This window comes from Dasypus novemcinctus, chromosome 1, assembly GCF_030445035.2.
Source record: "Dasypus novemcinctus isolate mDasNov1 chromosome 1, mDasNov1.1.hap2, whole genome shotgun sequence".
NCBI classification, from domain to species: domain Eukaryota; kingdom Metazoa; phylum Chordata; class Mammalia; order Cingulata; family Dasypodidae; genus Dasypus; species Dasypus novemcinctus.
Window position 1 is genome coordinate 134645814 of NC_080673.1, and position 14547 is coordinate 134660360.

General features: G+C 39.2%; 1 long non-coding RNA gene across 1 annotated transcript in view; it reads left to right on the forward strand.

Moving 5' to 3' along the window:
- Positions 1–14200, forward strand: part of LOC131278523 (uncharacterized) — a 45340-nt gene extending 31140 nt beyond the window's left edge. The window contains exons 3-6 of the long non-coding RNA XR_009185866.2: positions 7035–7194; positions 7760–7938; positions 9140–9295; positions 14044–14200. This is a non-coding gene — a long non-coding RNA (uncharacterized lncRNA). The remainder of the gene's footprint in view (positions 1–7034; positions 7195–7759; positions 7939–9139; positions 9296–14043) is intronic.
- Positions 14201–14547: the final 347 nt, after the last annotated feature.

Consider the following 14547-nt stretch of genomic DNA (forward strand, 5'->3'; position numbering starts at 1 on the left):
GTCAATGTTATTACTGTAAAGGCATTACTTACTTCAAACATTTTATCCTTTGGCTTTCATATCAGCATTTATTTTTGTCCATCTTTTTACCCTTTTGGTAACCCTTTCTGATAGTCTTCACTTCTGCTCTTTTCTCCAAGCCTCTTTCTTTTCTTTTCTGGCTGCAGAACTCCCTTTAGTGTTTCCTGCAGAACTAGATCCTTGTTTATGAATTCTCTTAGTTTCTTTTTATCTATAAATATTTTAAACTCATTGTCATATTTGAAGAACAGTTTTGCTGGATAAAAAATTCTTGGCTGACAGTTTTTCTCTTTCAGTACCATAATTATATCTTATCACCGCCTTCTCAACTCCTTGGTTTCTGAAGAGAAATCTACACTGAGTCTTATTAGATGTCCCTTGTATGTGATGTTTCACTTCTCCCTTGTTATTTTCAGCATTTTTTCTTTATCTTTGGCATTTGGCATTCTGAATATTTTGTACTTTGGCATAAGGTCAATTTTAATTTATTCTAATTGAAGTATGCTGCGCTTCCTGGACTGTATGTTCATGTATTTCATGAGATTTGGGAAATTAGGGGTCATTATTTCTTCAAGTACTCTTTCTACCCCTTTTCCCTTCTCTTCACCTTCTGGAACTTGCATAACACATATGTTGGTGGACTTTGTGCTTTCATTCAACTCCCTGTGTCCCTTTTTTCCCATTCTTTTCTTTTTAATTTCAGTTGTTCTGTCCTCTATATCACTGATTATTTCTTCCTTGATTTCAAATCTGCTATTGTGTGCCTCTATTGTATTTTAATCTCACTTATTGTGTCTTTCATTCCCATAAACTCTGTTATTTTTCTATCCAAGGTTTCAAATGTTTCTTTTTGCTCACCCAATATCTTCTTAATGTCTTTTATTTCTTTAGCCATGTTGTCCTTTAACTCCATGATTTGATTTAGAAAATTTGTATGAACATCATTGATTAGTTGTTTCAAGTCCTGTGTCTTCTCCAGAGCTTTGATCTGTTCTTTTTGCCTGAGTCATATCTTCCTTTTCCTTAGTATGGCTTGTAATTTTTTGCTGATGTCTAGGCATGTGATTATGATGGTGAGTTGTTTATTCTGATGTTCAGTTTCACTGTCTTGCCTAGGAATTTACTGTTAAGTAGTTGTGTGCTATGGAAGCAGGTTAGTAAAATAGGGAATCAATAGATGGATTTGGAACCTGGCAAGAAGTCCACATGGACCATAACACCCAAGATGGCTGGTGGAAGACCCTCCCCAAGATTCTGCCACTCAGAAGTCTTCCTCCAGAAACCAGGAGAGGCCCCAGATATTCCCCCAAGGACTTTATTATTGGACCCTCCCTGGAGAGTGATAGCAGAAATAAGCAATCAAAAGAGCAAACAGCTGAGCTCCTCCCCTGCCATTAGCAAAGGGGTGGGATAATCAACAGTTCAAAAAGGCAGACACCAGGCCTAAGTTCTCTCTCTTTCTCATGTGCTCTCTCACCTGTGGACCCCTGTTCCTACCCATGGCACACCGCTCTTACCATTTTTACTCTGCCATGTGGCCATTCAAGGAAAACTTAGGCATTTATAATCTAAAATGGAGAATTGTAGTCTGTAAATCAGCCTGCTTGACCACTTTTCAACCCCCTCCTCTCTACCTGGGACTCCTGATCTGTCATTTTCTCCCATTTCTCATCCCTCCCTACCTGAATAAATTACTGGCCCAGCTCACCTGAAATGCTCTTGAAATTCATTTCTGCAACATAGTCAAAGAACCTAAACAAAATCCAGTAACACTAATACTGTTCTTTGACTCTTAGTTCAACTTGTTCTAGATATTCAGAACTACTCAAACCAGGGCTGTGACTTTTCCAAGGGCCTTGGAGAGGGAAGCCCTCAAGGTACCTATTGCCTCTTTGATTTATTTAAAATTATTTTTCCCTTTCCATGCACTTTTCTGGTCTGCCAGAAGATGGCACTCTTTGGCCTCTCAGCTCAGACTCCAGGTGCTGGGAAGAATGCATTCAGTCTAACTCCGTGGTGAGTGATGCAGAAGCAATGTCCTTAGGCCTGACCAAGCCTCACAAACAAATGTTTTCAGAAGCTATTCTCTTCCCTTGGCTAGCCACACCTTCTTTCTCTCCACCTCCTCAGCAATTAGCCCAGGGCAGTAAGGAGGGCATTTGAAAAGGAAAACTATCTTTAGCTCCTTGCTGTCTCTCGTTATTATAAGATTTGTTTTTTATTTATTTCTCTCCCCTTCCCCCCTCCCACCCAGTTGTCTGCTCTCTGTGTCCATTTTCTGTGTCTGCTTCTATTCTTGTCAGTAGCACCTGGAATCTGTGTCTCTTTTTGTTGCGTCATCTTGCTGCGTCAGCTCTCCATGTGTGCGGCTCCATTCCTGGGCAGGCTGCACTTTTTTTGCTCTGGCGTCTCTCTTGCTGTCTCTCAATGCAAATAATGTCCCAGCCCCAAGCAGCCTGGAAGTGTGCAATTCCTCCAATATAGCAGATCAAGTTCGCTGGCCAAAATCTGAATTTGCCATCGGCTGTGTTCTTCCTTCTCCCCTTATTTAGTGAAGAGGACACCTGCAATCCCCACAGTCCCCAGCCACTGTAATCCCCAGTGGCTGAAGTCCACACACTGCTGTTTGTTTGGAGGGGGGAGGGGGTGGTTTCAGCTGCTGCTGCTGCAGCTTTACTCATGGGATTTTTTCATCTAGCTGAGACTCTTTTCCTTCAGCCCTCTCTCTTGGATGTTGTCTCACCTTCCCCTGGTGTCCTGAACCCCAGAGCAGGTTTTGGGACAATCTCCACCTGTCCAGTAGCTATTTTTTCTGGGAGAGAAGTGATACCTCTGCCTCTCTTATCCTCTATCTTCCCAGAAGTCATTATGCCCTTTTAAATGAAAATGATGCATGAATAACTTCTTTAAATCTTTAGACTATGGCATGATCTTGTCTCTACTCTGGTGTAAGTACTCTTCAGATTATTTCTATTTCCATCTTAAGCTGTTGGATCTTTCAGGAAAGCAAATAGAGAAAATATAGGTAGATAGCAAAAATGTAAAAGAAATTGGCACCTTTCCTTTCATTAGTTTATTGTAATACAAGTTTGCTCTCTTCACTCAACATGATTTTCCCAGCAGTAAATCATGTCTATTGACTGCAAGACTATTTCTTTTCAAAATGAGCCAGCAGAAAGCTTCCCATATTTATATACTCAACTTCCTTAAAACTCTCATTGGACATAATTTTTTTCTTCTCACTTTGTCTCTTTTACTTTTCTTTGAGATTGAATTTTTTATGAGAAGCATTCATATTTCCATTTAGGTTTTTGTTATAGTTTCTGTTTTCCAGGTTTCCAACATTGGCAACAGTCAAGTCATGTACACACACAAGTCACTAATAACACAAATAATATTTCTCTTGACAGTCTGACCTTCAAAATTGTAGGAATCCAGCTTCATATCATTTTCTCTCTTAAATTCCATTAGAGGGAAGCGGACTTGGCCCAGTGGTTAGGGCGTCTGTCTACCACATGGGAGGTCCGAGGTTCAAACCCCGGGCCTCCTTGACCCATGTGGAGCTGGCCCATGCACAGTGCTGATGCGCACAAGGAGTGCCCTGCCACGCAGGGGTGTCCCCCTCGTAGGGGAGCCCCATGCGCAAGGAGTGTACCCCGTAAGGAGAGCCGCCCAGCGCGAAAGAAAGTTCAGCACCGCACACACGGAGAGCTGACACAACAAGATGACACAACAAAAATAAATCAGATTCCCGAGCCACTGACAACAACAGAAGCGGACAAAGAAGAACACGCAGCAAATGGACACAGAGAACAGACAACGGGGGGGGGGGGGGGGAGGTTGGGGGGAAGGGGAGAGAAATAAATAAATAAATAAATAAATAAATAAATGGATAGATAAATAAATAATTTTTAAAAAATTCCATTAGAAAAAGTTTTCTTGGGAAGTTTCACAAACTGTTACCTTCTCCCTTTTATTGGGTAATCTTAGCTTTCAGCCCCCGCAGTGATGTCCTCTTTTTAAAATGTTTTAGCCCCATCTCAGCTATCCTACTGGAAAATAAGGGGAAAGTCCTTGGTTCTATTCCGGGTCTGGAATGTTAAAGGCTGTTAAAGGGGAAACAACTTCTTGAGCTCACTATAGGGAAGGGCAATAATGAATAAGTATTCTTCTAGGGGGAAGATTTTCCCTCCATTGTCAACCCTGAAAGACCAGAGTTTTATTTTTTTTAAGAATGGTATTTGTTCTTTTTCCTTCATAACCCCAATACTAGGACTGTAGCGGTAAGGGATTGAAGGAAGGATACAAAAAGAATCTGTCACTTGTCTCCAAATCCCCCTAAAATGAGGCTAGAGAGCCAAGAAGATTAATGGCATTCAGCCAGAGAAACTGACATTTGGGAACATCAACTCAAAGTTTCAGATGCATTCCTCTTTATCCTGGCTGCTAAGTACCCCTCTGCTAATTAGCTGGATAAATAAATCCCTGTGGATATGAGCAAATGATTCTTCAATCTTTACAAAATAGGAAAAAATAGAAAAATGTGAAAAGGTTAATCCTATACAAATAAAATCTGGTTTTAGAATAAAATGCTCACTCATTCAGAGAAAATAGCTCCTTCAAGGCTAAATGACTCCCCAAATTGAACTTCCATTTAAAAATCTTACATGTCTTCCTGTCCTTGAAACTCCTTTGCTATAAGGGAGTATTTGATTCCTTAGGAGTGTTTTGCATTTTATGTTTCTTGATTAGATCTGACACACTAAGGTTAAGCTAAATATGTAAACTAAGCATAAGTATTTAAATTAGGGCTTCAGATTTTGTATGTACACACAAGTATTCAAGTTGTTATTGGTAATTAATCTTGGGTAGTTTATAGATCATCTTAATTTTCTTCTTTATATACTTCTGTGTTTTCAAATTCTCTGTAAGCAGTGCATGTAATTTTCATATAAAAAAGTATATATTTGTTGTACATGCAGATAATTTCTCTGGTCAAGCCATACAGACCATCATCTTAAACAGATTTTGTTGCATCCTGAGACCTGTACACTTAAGCAATACTAACTGACTTCTCCTATGTTCCAGACACAATACTAGCAAATAGGGAAAAAATTAGAAATACAAAACATCGTCCCTGTACATAAAGAACTTAAAATCTAGGAGAGTCTGACAAGTTTGAAAACACTACAGCTTGGTAAGTGCTATGAGTTAGTTATCAAGTGTGCTGTAGAAATACAGGAATGGTACTTATGTCCACCCAGAGAATTCAGGGAAGTCTTAAGGAATGAATCAGAGTTGGCCAAACAGAAAACCAAGTAGAGGACAGCTGAGGAGCAGGGAAGAGGATGAAAGACACCTTCACTGCCTAATTTTTCAGCCAGTTTGATTTCAAAGCACGTTATCCTCATTAACTGGTTAGACCATGTCAAATCTCTGAGAGTTATTTCTGTGAACAGTAAATTTGGTTGATTAGATATAGATGTTGATGAGAACCATGTGGTGATATGATGGCTTGCCAAAAGAAAGCACACAGAGGAACTGGAGTATTTTAATTCTACTCTATAAGGGCATTCCAAGACAAAGTCCCAGGAAACTTTTCAGCATCTGGTCCCAGCAATTTATTCTCCATCAATTGTGGGAGTCATGTTTTATGGGTTTCTTGAGGAAAACAAATCTTACCTACATTCTCCCCAACAAGAAATACATGCAGGTACACACACACCTACCACCCAAAATACACATGCCCTTAACTTTGTAATAACCAACAGAAAGAAAATAAACCAATGCACTTCTGAGAGAAAAAAAAAACAGTTCAAAATTATGCTCTATTAATATTGGTAGGACAGCTTTAGCAATCCTCGCCTTTATTCATTTATTTAACAACATTACCCGATTTGGGGGATTCAAATCCGACTGAGCTATGGTGTTTATCTTCCAAAATTGTAAGTCAGAGACCATAGCACAGTGTGATAAGTGCTGATAGATGGAGACATTCAGAATGCGTTAGGAGCACAGATAAATTGCATCTGAGTCACCCTGCGAAGGGAGTGTCCTGGAAAGTTGTCTAGTTCTCTGGAGAACTGCAGAAAAGTACAAATAGCCGAATATAACCGGAGCAAAGGGTAAAGGCAAAGGAGTGGCAGACAACAAGGCAGAAAATATAGGGAGAAATGGGATCATGAAAGGACTTATTGCTAAATTAAAGAATTTGAGCTTTATCCTTGAAATCCGTTGAAAGCCACTGAAGGATTTTAAGCAAAGAAATGGCATGATTAAAAAGATCAGTATCACAGCGGTGACAGTGCGAAAGAGATTGAAAAGAGACCACACTAAAGGCAGGGAATTCAGTTAGGGGCTACTGCAGGAATCTAGTGATGTTTAATGAGTTAAAATTAGGATAGTTGCCAAGTGAATAAGGAGGGGAAGAATTTAAAAGATAATAGTGAGAAACAAGATCTTTACAATGAAGTGAGTCATCAAAAATACCCACCTCCGAAGGCGCCAACTCCAGGTTCCAAGGTATTTTAAGTATGGGGAGAAAAAGCAAAGAAGAAAACACTAATCTCAGAAAAGTTTTCAGTTAGAGTATGAAGGCTAAAGAAATGCTCATAGAAGATGCTAAAGATGTAAGGGAGTTTATTGATGAGAGACTATGAGTTCTAGAGGGCCCAGGAAAGTTCTGGAAAGTCAGGGTGGGCTGCTGGATGGAACAGATTAAAGAGAGAAACACAGCAGTTTAGAGATAATCATTCACATAAAGGCAGGTTGTCTGGAAGGTTTGAACAGGATGTGGGCTCCAGGTTGTCAACTTTAGATGCTTGAAGGGAGTGGTACAACCATATCAGCCAAAGTTATTTGACCTTGAAACATTTTTTAAAATCATAATTTATTGCTGAGAATCAGAAGGAATTCATGAAATATGATGCACTCTTTGATTAAAGTATGTAGTGAAAAATTATCTTAAGAATAAATTGTTACAAGAAATTAACCTTCCATTTGTTTTGTTTTAGTTTATAATACAGAAAATTAGAGGAATCGATTTATCTTGTTTTAGTAATAAAATAAAATAAAATCATAAATTAAATGATAAATATAGAGGCCTGACACTGCACAGAGAGCCTCCTGCTGTCTCCTCAGAGGTGTCCCCTCATCTCATCTATTCCAACGTGGGTAAGTTCTGCTCACACAGTATCCCAGCCTCTCTCTCTGGTTGGTATCATCCTTTTAATTTCCTCAAAGGAATCTGAAGCTAGTAAGACAAATTTAAATTTAAAGAGAATTTAATAAAGGGAGGTGTGGGCAGGCTAAGGGAAAGAAAGAAATGTGAATTTACTCAGCCTGAAGGATAAAGGGAGGAGCTGCTGCGGTGGCTGTGAGGAATAGAGGCGGGAAGTAAGCAGGTGAAAAATGACCCCAACCTTTTTCCCTCAGGTCTTCTGGCCTTCTTGATCCATCCAGAAACCAGAGGACCCAAGAAATGCAATTTGTAATGTCACCCCTACAAAAGCACCTACAAAGAACAGAGCAGAAGGGACAGAAATGAATCAGGGAATGGGGCAGAAACATTAACCCCAGCTCTCTTTTATAATTAGCGTTCTCTCTGTCCCCAACTCAGAGTGTGGAGCAAATTATTCCATAGTCAAAAGAAGTGCCAAAACAACTGTAATATGCATATTCAAGGAGTGAATATCTGCCCATTGGTCCTTTCATTGATTGTCTATTTGTTTTTATTTAGTTAACTTTAAGAGTTGTGGATTTTTTCTGGAAACATGTGTCACAGAATGCTGATCTAGCCAGTGGGAAAAGTCCTCCAGTAAATTAGTCTTATGTTTTGGACTGAACTTTGACTGATAAGTGAGAAGGAAATATGTTTAAATATCAAATGTGTTCCCAAGAATTTTCTAAAAGCATCAGGTGAGTGTTGGCTGTCTTTTCTAGGGGAAAGTTTTCTAATGTGAATTTTCCTCCCACATTTCATTAAGACTTCTCTTTTTTTTTAAAGGTTTATTTATTTATTTAATCCCCCCCCTCCACCGGTTGTCTGTTCTCTGTGTCTATTTGCTGCGTCTTGTTTCTTTGTCCACTTCTGTTGTCGTCAGCGGCACGGGAAGTGTGGGCGGCGCCATTCCTGGGCAGACTGCACCTTCCTCTGCACTGGGCGGCTCTCCTTACGGGACGCACTCCTTGCGCGTGGGGCTCCCCTACGCGGGGGACACCCCTGCGTGGCACAGCACTCCTTGCGCGCATCAGCACTGCACATGGGCCAGCTCCACACGGGTCAATAGGCCCGGGATTTGAACCGCAGACCTTCCATGTGGTCGACGGACGCCCTAACCACTGGGCCAAGTCTGTTTCCCAAGACTTCTCTTGAACATAATTAAATGTCTCGAAATTCATATCCAGAGAAACATATAAAATATTGGGTTTTTTTTTAATACACTTTTAAAATTTTTTAAAGATACTTAGATTACATTAATGTTACATAAAACATGTAGGGGATTCCCATATGCTCCACTTCCTACCCCTCCCACACCTTCCCATATTAACAACATCCTTCATCAGTGTGATGCATTTGCTACAATTGATTAACACATATTGGAGCACTGCCACAAAATGTGGACTATAATTCACATTATTACATAATCACTGTCACACAACTTTGTAAGTTATTAGAAGATACATAATGGCCTCTATCTGTCACTGCAACATCATTCAGGGCAAATCCAATGTCCCAAGAATGCCCCCATATTATACTGTTTTTCCCTTTCCTTCCCCTCAGAACTTCCAGTGGTCACTGTCTCCACATTAGTGATAAAAGTTCTTCCATTGCTAGAACAACAATAAGTCTAAAGTAGAATAACAGTTAAGTCTACTCTAGTCCATTGTTAAAATACTGCCTTAATACTAAACATTTTTCATCATAAAAACAAATTCAAAGATACTTGGGGAATGAATCATGTCCCCCTTATAAGCATATTCAAGTCCTAATTCTGGTCCTATGGATATGAACTCAGTTGAAAGTAAAATCTTCAAAGATCCTGTTAAGATGAGGCCAAACTGAATCAGATGGACCTTCATCCTGTATGACAGAGTCCTTATAAACAAAAAATTTTAGACATGGAAGTAGAAGCCACAGTGGGAGACAGAAAGAGACAGATTACATGTGACAGAGGCAGAGATGGATCGCCAGCAAGGCACCACCAGAATGCTAAAGACTATCAAGAAAGCATGGTATACCAACACCTTGATTTTGGACTTCAAACCTCCAAGTGTAAGTCAATGAATTCCTGTTGTTTAAGACAAATAATTTGTGGTATTTTGTTATAGCAGCCCTGGCAAACTAAAACAATGATATACTACGTAGTCCTTCCATGGACATTGTAGCAGTTTGATATTATGATGAATTCCAAAAAGAGATAGTGGATTATGTTTGTAAACTGGTCTTTTCCCCTGGGAATATTACAGTGTATTGGATTCAGAGGTTTTACTATTACTTGATTAAATAATGATTAAGGCTTTGATTGGGCCACATCAGTAAGACATTGTATCCCTGCACCCTTGGTGGGTAAGGACTCACAGAGAAATGGCACTGCAGAGAAGGGAGGTTGGAGTTTTGAAGTGCAGCCCCAGGAAGTAAGTACATAGAGGAACTTGGTCATGAGGAAAGAGAAGGTCCCAGGAGGAGAGAAGACCCATTCACCTGGTAGTTTGCAGCTGCAGAGAATGAGCAGCTGAGCCCAGAGAGAGGCAAGCTCTGGGAAGAGAGGAACCCAGGAAGCCTGCAATATTTAAAGAAAAAAAAAGAAGTGGTTTGATATTTGAGGAACACACAAAATGTTTACAAAACTCACTGTGGAAAGCCAGGTGAAGAAAGAAAAGAAGGAATTTCTTGGCAGAGTTGTGTCCATTTGGATTTGGATATCATGAATTTATGCTCATATCTATCTGTCTTACTACATGAATGTCTTGAGCATGGCTAGCAGACCATCAGCAGTCATTTTGCTCCAACACGTACCAGTAGACTAGTGAGGGAAGTAACTTATGCTTTATGACCAGGTAACTGTAAGGTTCTATCTCAAATAAATGCCCTTTATAAAAGTCAACAGATTTCTGGTATTTTGCATCAGCACCCCTTTGACTGACTAATACAGACATTGAAAGGTATAGTCAACCTCTGCCCAAACATTCTTTTAATTCCTTGATTAAGTCTTGTGGTACACTAGATGAAAATAATGTGACTGAATGTGACCTTGATGATTTTCCACCCTAATTTATATTTATAGTAATCTTCTAATTACCTCTTTCCTAGCCTCAATTGGCTTAAATTTTTGTAGGAGAGGTAGAATCTTCTGTTTTCTGAAACTATAGCTCCACAGTCAGCAGATTTTCCTCTGTATTCACTTTTTTTTCCTGAGCTCTCCTGCTACTTCCTTGCTTACCTCATATGGTTTTCTGCTTAGGACTTCATGTTCTTAGCAGCCCATGTGTCAGTATGTGGAGTTAATATCTCTTTGCTTCCCATTGTCCCTACCTCAAAATTCTTTACCATTCTCTGTTTAAATATGATAATAATTCTACTCCAAAGAAATGACTAACACAAAGTTCAGGAAGGCGATTATCTTGTAGTAAGGATGGATAGGAAGGGAATTGGAGGTGCATGGAGAGAGTCAGGCTTTGCGATGGGATCATAGATGCTTGTTTCATTTTGTTTTGAATCAAGCATATACATTTTGTGTTGTCTTTTAAATAAGTGATATATTTCATACTTTTAAAATGTGTTTCTTTAAACCTTTTCCCTTCCCCCACTTCTACTCATTCTCGTCTACTAAGCTCCTGATCATTTCCTCTATTTATCAAAAACCTTGGCATTTTATTTGTATCTTTCCATCCTCATTCCTCCCATCCTCCTGGATAATTCAGTATTTTTGACTTCTTCATCTTTAGTCACATTTTCATTCCTTCAACTTCAGCAACCTGCTCCTATAGTTTCATCTTGAATTTGCCATCAACAGAAACTATTTCACCTTAAATATTATTACATCAATCATTCTGTTCTCTGATCTCAAACTCCACTTCTTCCAACTAACATGTTCACCCATACCCCAAATAGACTTTCTTTTACTTCATGGAAACTTTCAGTCATCTAACTCCTCTATCTGTTCTAATACATCAGCTCTTTACATTTTTTTTTTTTTCACCTTGTAATTATTTTTTTTATTTTTTAAATTTTTGTCTTTTTCTTTTTTTTTTTAATTTTTTTATTTTTTATTGACTTTGTAATAATGTTACATTAAAAATATATATGTGAGGTCCCATTCAACCCCCCCCACCCCCCCCTCTCCCCCCCCCCCCCAACAACACTCGTTCCCATCATCATGACACATCCATTGGATTTGGTAAGTACATCTTTGGGCACCTCTGCACCTCATATACATAGGTTCACATCATGGCCCATACTCTCCTCTATTCCATCAAGTGGGCCCTGTGAGGATTTACAATGTCCGGTGATTACCTCTGAAGCACCATCCAGGGCAGCTCCATGTCCCGAAGACGCCTCCACCTCTCATCTCTTCCTGCCTTTCCCCATACCCTTTGTCCATTATGTCCACTTTTCCCAATCCAATGCCACCTCTTCTATGTGGACATTGGATTGGTTGTGTCCATTGCACCTCTATGTCAAGAGGAGGGTCAGATTCCACCTGGATGCTGGATGCAATCCTCCCATTTTCAGTTGAGCTCTTTACATTTTTTGTTTTCCTTTTTAGCTAACTTAAACTTCATGGCACGTTATTGCAAAAACTATTATTAATGAACTGAAATAGCTTGATTTATTCATTTTTTTACCCCATAAATATAGCAAAACCAAATAGTGGGTAACCCCACTGTTGATGCTGTCTATACCACACCAGTGCAGCTAGCCATGTTCAAGGCATTCATGTAGTAAGACAGATAGATATGAGCATAAATTCATGATATCCAAATCCAAATGGACACAACTCTGCCAAGAAATTCCTTCTTTTCTTTCTTCAGCTGGCTCTCCACAGTGAGTTTTGTAAGCATTTTGTGTGTTTCTCAAATATTAAACCACTTCTTTTTTTTCTTTATATTGTATTGTACTATTTTATTAAATAGAAATATGATTTTGTGAGGTATTTATACCAAGTGAAATATTTTTTTAACAGTGGGTGTACAATGAAGTAGTAAATCAAAAGAATAGGTATTTTTTTTCCATTATTTTTAAAGAAGCTTTAGATTGCATGAATGTTACATTGGAAATATAGGGCATTCCCATATTCCCATCCCCTCCACTTTCCACAATTTCTCCAATTAACAACATCTTTCACTAGTGTGATACATTTGTTACAATTGATGGAAAACATATTGAAATATTGCTACTAACCATGGGCTATAGTTTACATTATGGTTTATGCTTTGCACTGCACAATTTTTTTATCTTATTATTATTGTATTAGTCAGGGTTCTCTAGGAAAACAGAATTAACAAGAGATATCTGTCAATAGTGTGCAATTCTATGAGTTTCTCACGCAGCCGTGGGGATGCACAAGTCCAGGTTACGCAGGCAGGCTGCAACCAGGGCTGCAATGAAAGTCCAAAGAAGGTTCTTGACAAGTTCTGGGAGATGTTGGCTGTCCAAAGAGCTGGGAAATTCTCACTCAATGCTGGAATCACTTCCCCCCTTTTTTTTTAAATTAATTAATTTATTTATTTTTAATTCATTTTTTAAAATATTACATTAAAAAATATGAGGTCCCCATGTTCCCCCCACCCCCCCTCACTCCACTACTCCCCCCATAGCAACATTCTCCTCCATCATCATGACACATTCATTGCATTTGTTGAATACATCTCTGAGCATCACTGCACCAGGACCTACAATGTCTGGTAATTGTCCCTGCAGCACCACCCAGGACAACTCCAAGTCCCAAAAACACCTCCACATCTCATCTCTGCACAATTTTATAGATCAAATCTCTTCTTGCCACAGTGCCAACTCTCATAAGATGAGTTTGCATCCTACATCAAAGAGGATATTGAATACATCAAATCTGAACTCTTTCATATCTGCACTTTCAAATCCACAAGCCTGCTTATATCTGTGCCTCTATACTCTTTCTTTCTTCCTATTACACCTCTTTCTTCCCTAGGACCAATCTTTTCACTTGGGATGAGGATATGGTTTCCCCTGCCTTCCCAGTTACCTTGCACTATCAGTTATCTCTCTTGAATAGTTAAGAACTTCCTGATTCAGTAAGTCCTGTTATAATTTAAATACGTCCAAGTGCATCTCATCTTAAGAAATAAAAACTGTTCTCCTGATACCACGTGCCTTTCCAAGAAAGGAGATGTATTATGAACCTCTCTTTCAAAATCAAACTGCTCATTAAACCTGGTCTTAATATCCTCACTTCCTACCTTTCCTCAACCCACTTTAATTAGTTTTACCAATCCATCAAAATTCACCAATGACATCCATGTCTCTAAACCCAATGAATATTTTTGTCTTTTTGGACTTTTACTAATAATTAACACTGGTGGTTATTTTGCTTCTTGAAGCACTATTTTTCACTGGTTCCCAAAGACTCCCCCGGGTTTCCTCCTATCCATCTAACTGCTTCTAATTAGCCTTTGTACTGGGTCAAATTGTGTCCCTCCAAAATTCAAGAACACCTTGAACCTCAGAATATGACCTTATTTGGAAATGGGTCTTTGAAGATGTAATTAGTTAAGAAGAGGTCATACTAGAGTGTTCTCTCACCCAATGATTGTCTTCCCTATAAGAAAAGACAAATGCAAACACACATACACATGATACATATGTGAAATGCCATGTGAAGACAGAGGCAAAGACTGGAGAGAGGCATGGAACAGATTCTTACGAGTTTCCAGGAGGTACCAACCCTTCTGGTTTTATTTACTTTTTGTATATTTTTTCATGTATCCCCTCTCCCCCAGATGGTTCTCTAGTCTGTTTGCTCATTGTTTGCATGCCTTCTCCAGGAAGCACCAGGAACCGAACCCAGGACCTCTCAAATAGGCGGCAAGGACCCAATGGACTGAGCTACATCCGCTCCCCAGGAACCAACCCTTCTGACACTTTTTTTCAAAATTCTAGCCTCCAGAACTGTGAGAGAATAAATTTCTCTTGTTTTAAGCCCCCCAATGTGCGATATCTTTGTTTCTGCAGTCCTAGGTATCTAATACAGTCTCTTTTGTAAGTTCACCTTCCTTGATCTAGTAACTATGCATAGGACTTTTCTAAGATTCTGTCTTAGTCCCTCTTTTCTTACCTTGTCTCCCTAGATAGCATCAATTATTGCCTATTCCCAGATGAGTCAAATTTCTGTCACCAGTGCAGACCCCTTCTCTGAGTTCCAGACTGCCTACTCTGTGTTCCAGACTGTCTACTCAACATCTCAATTTTAATTTCAAGTGTAGTGACTCACTGGAGTTATATAAAAAAGCCTAATACTCACCTACAAACTCAATATTACTTCCAGGGTT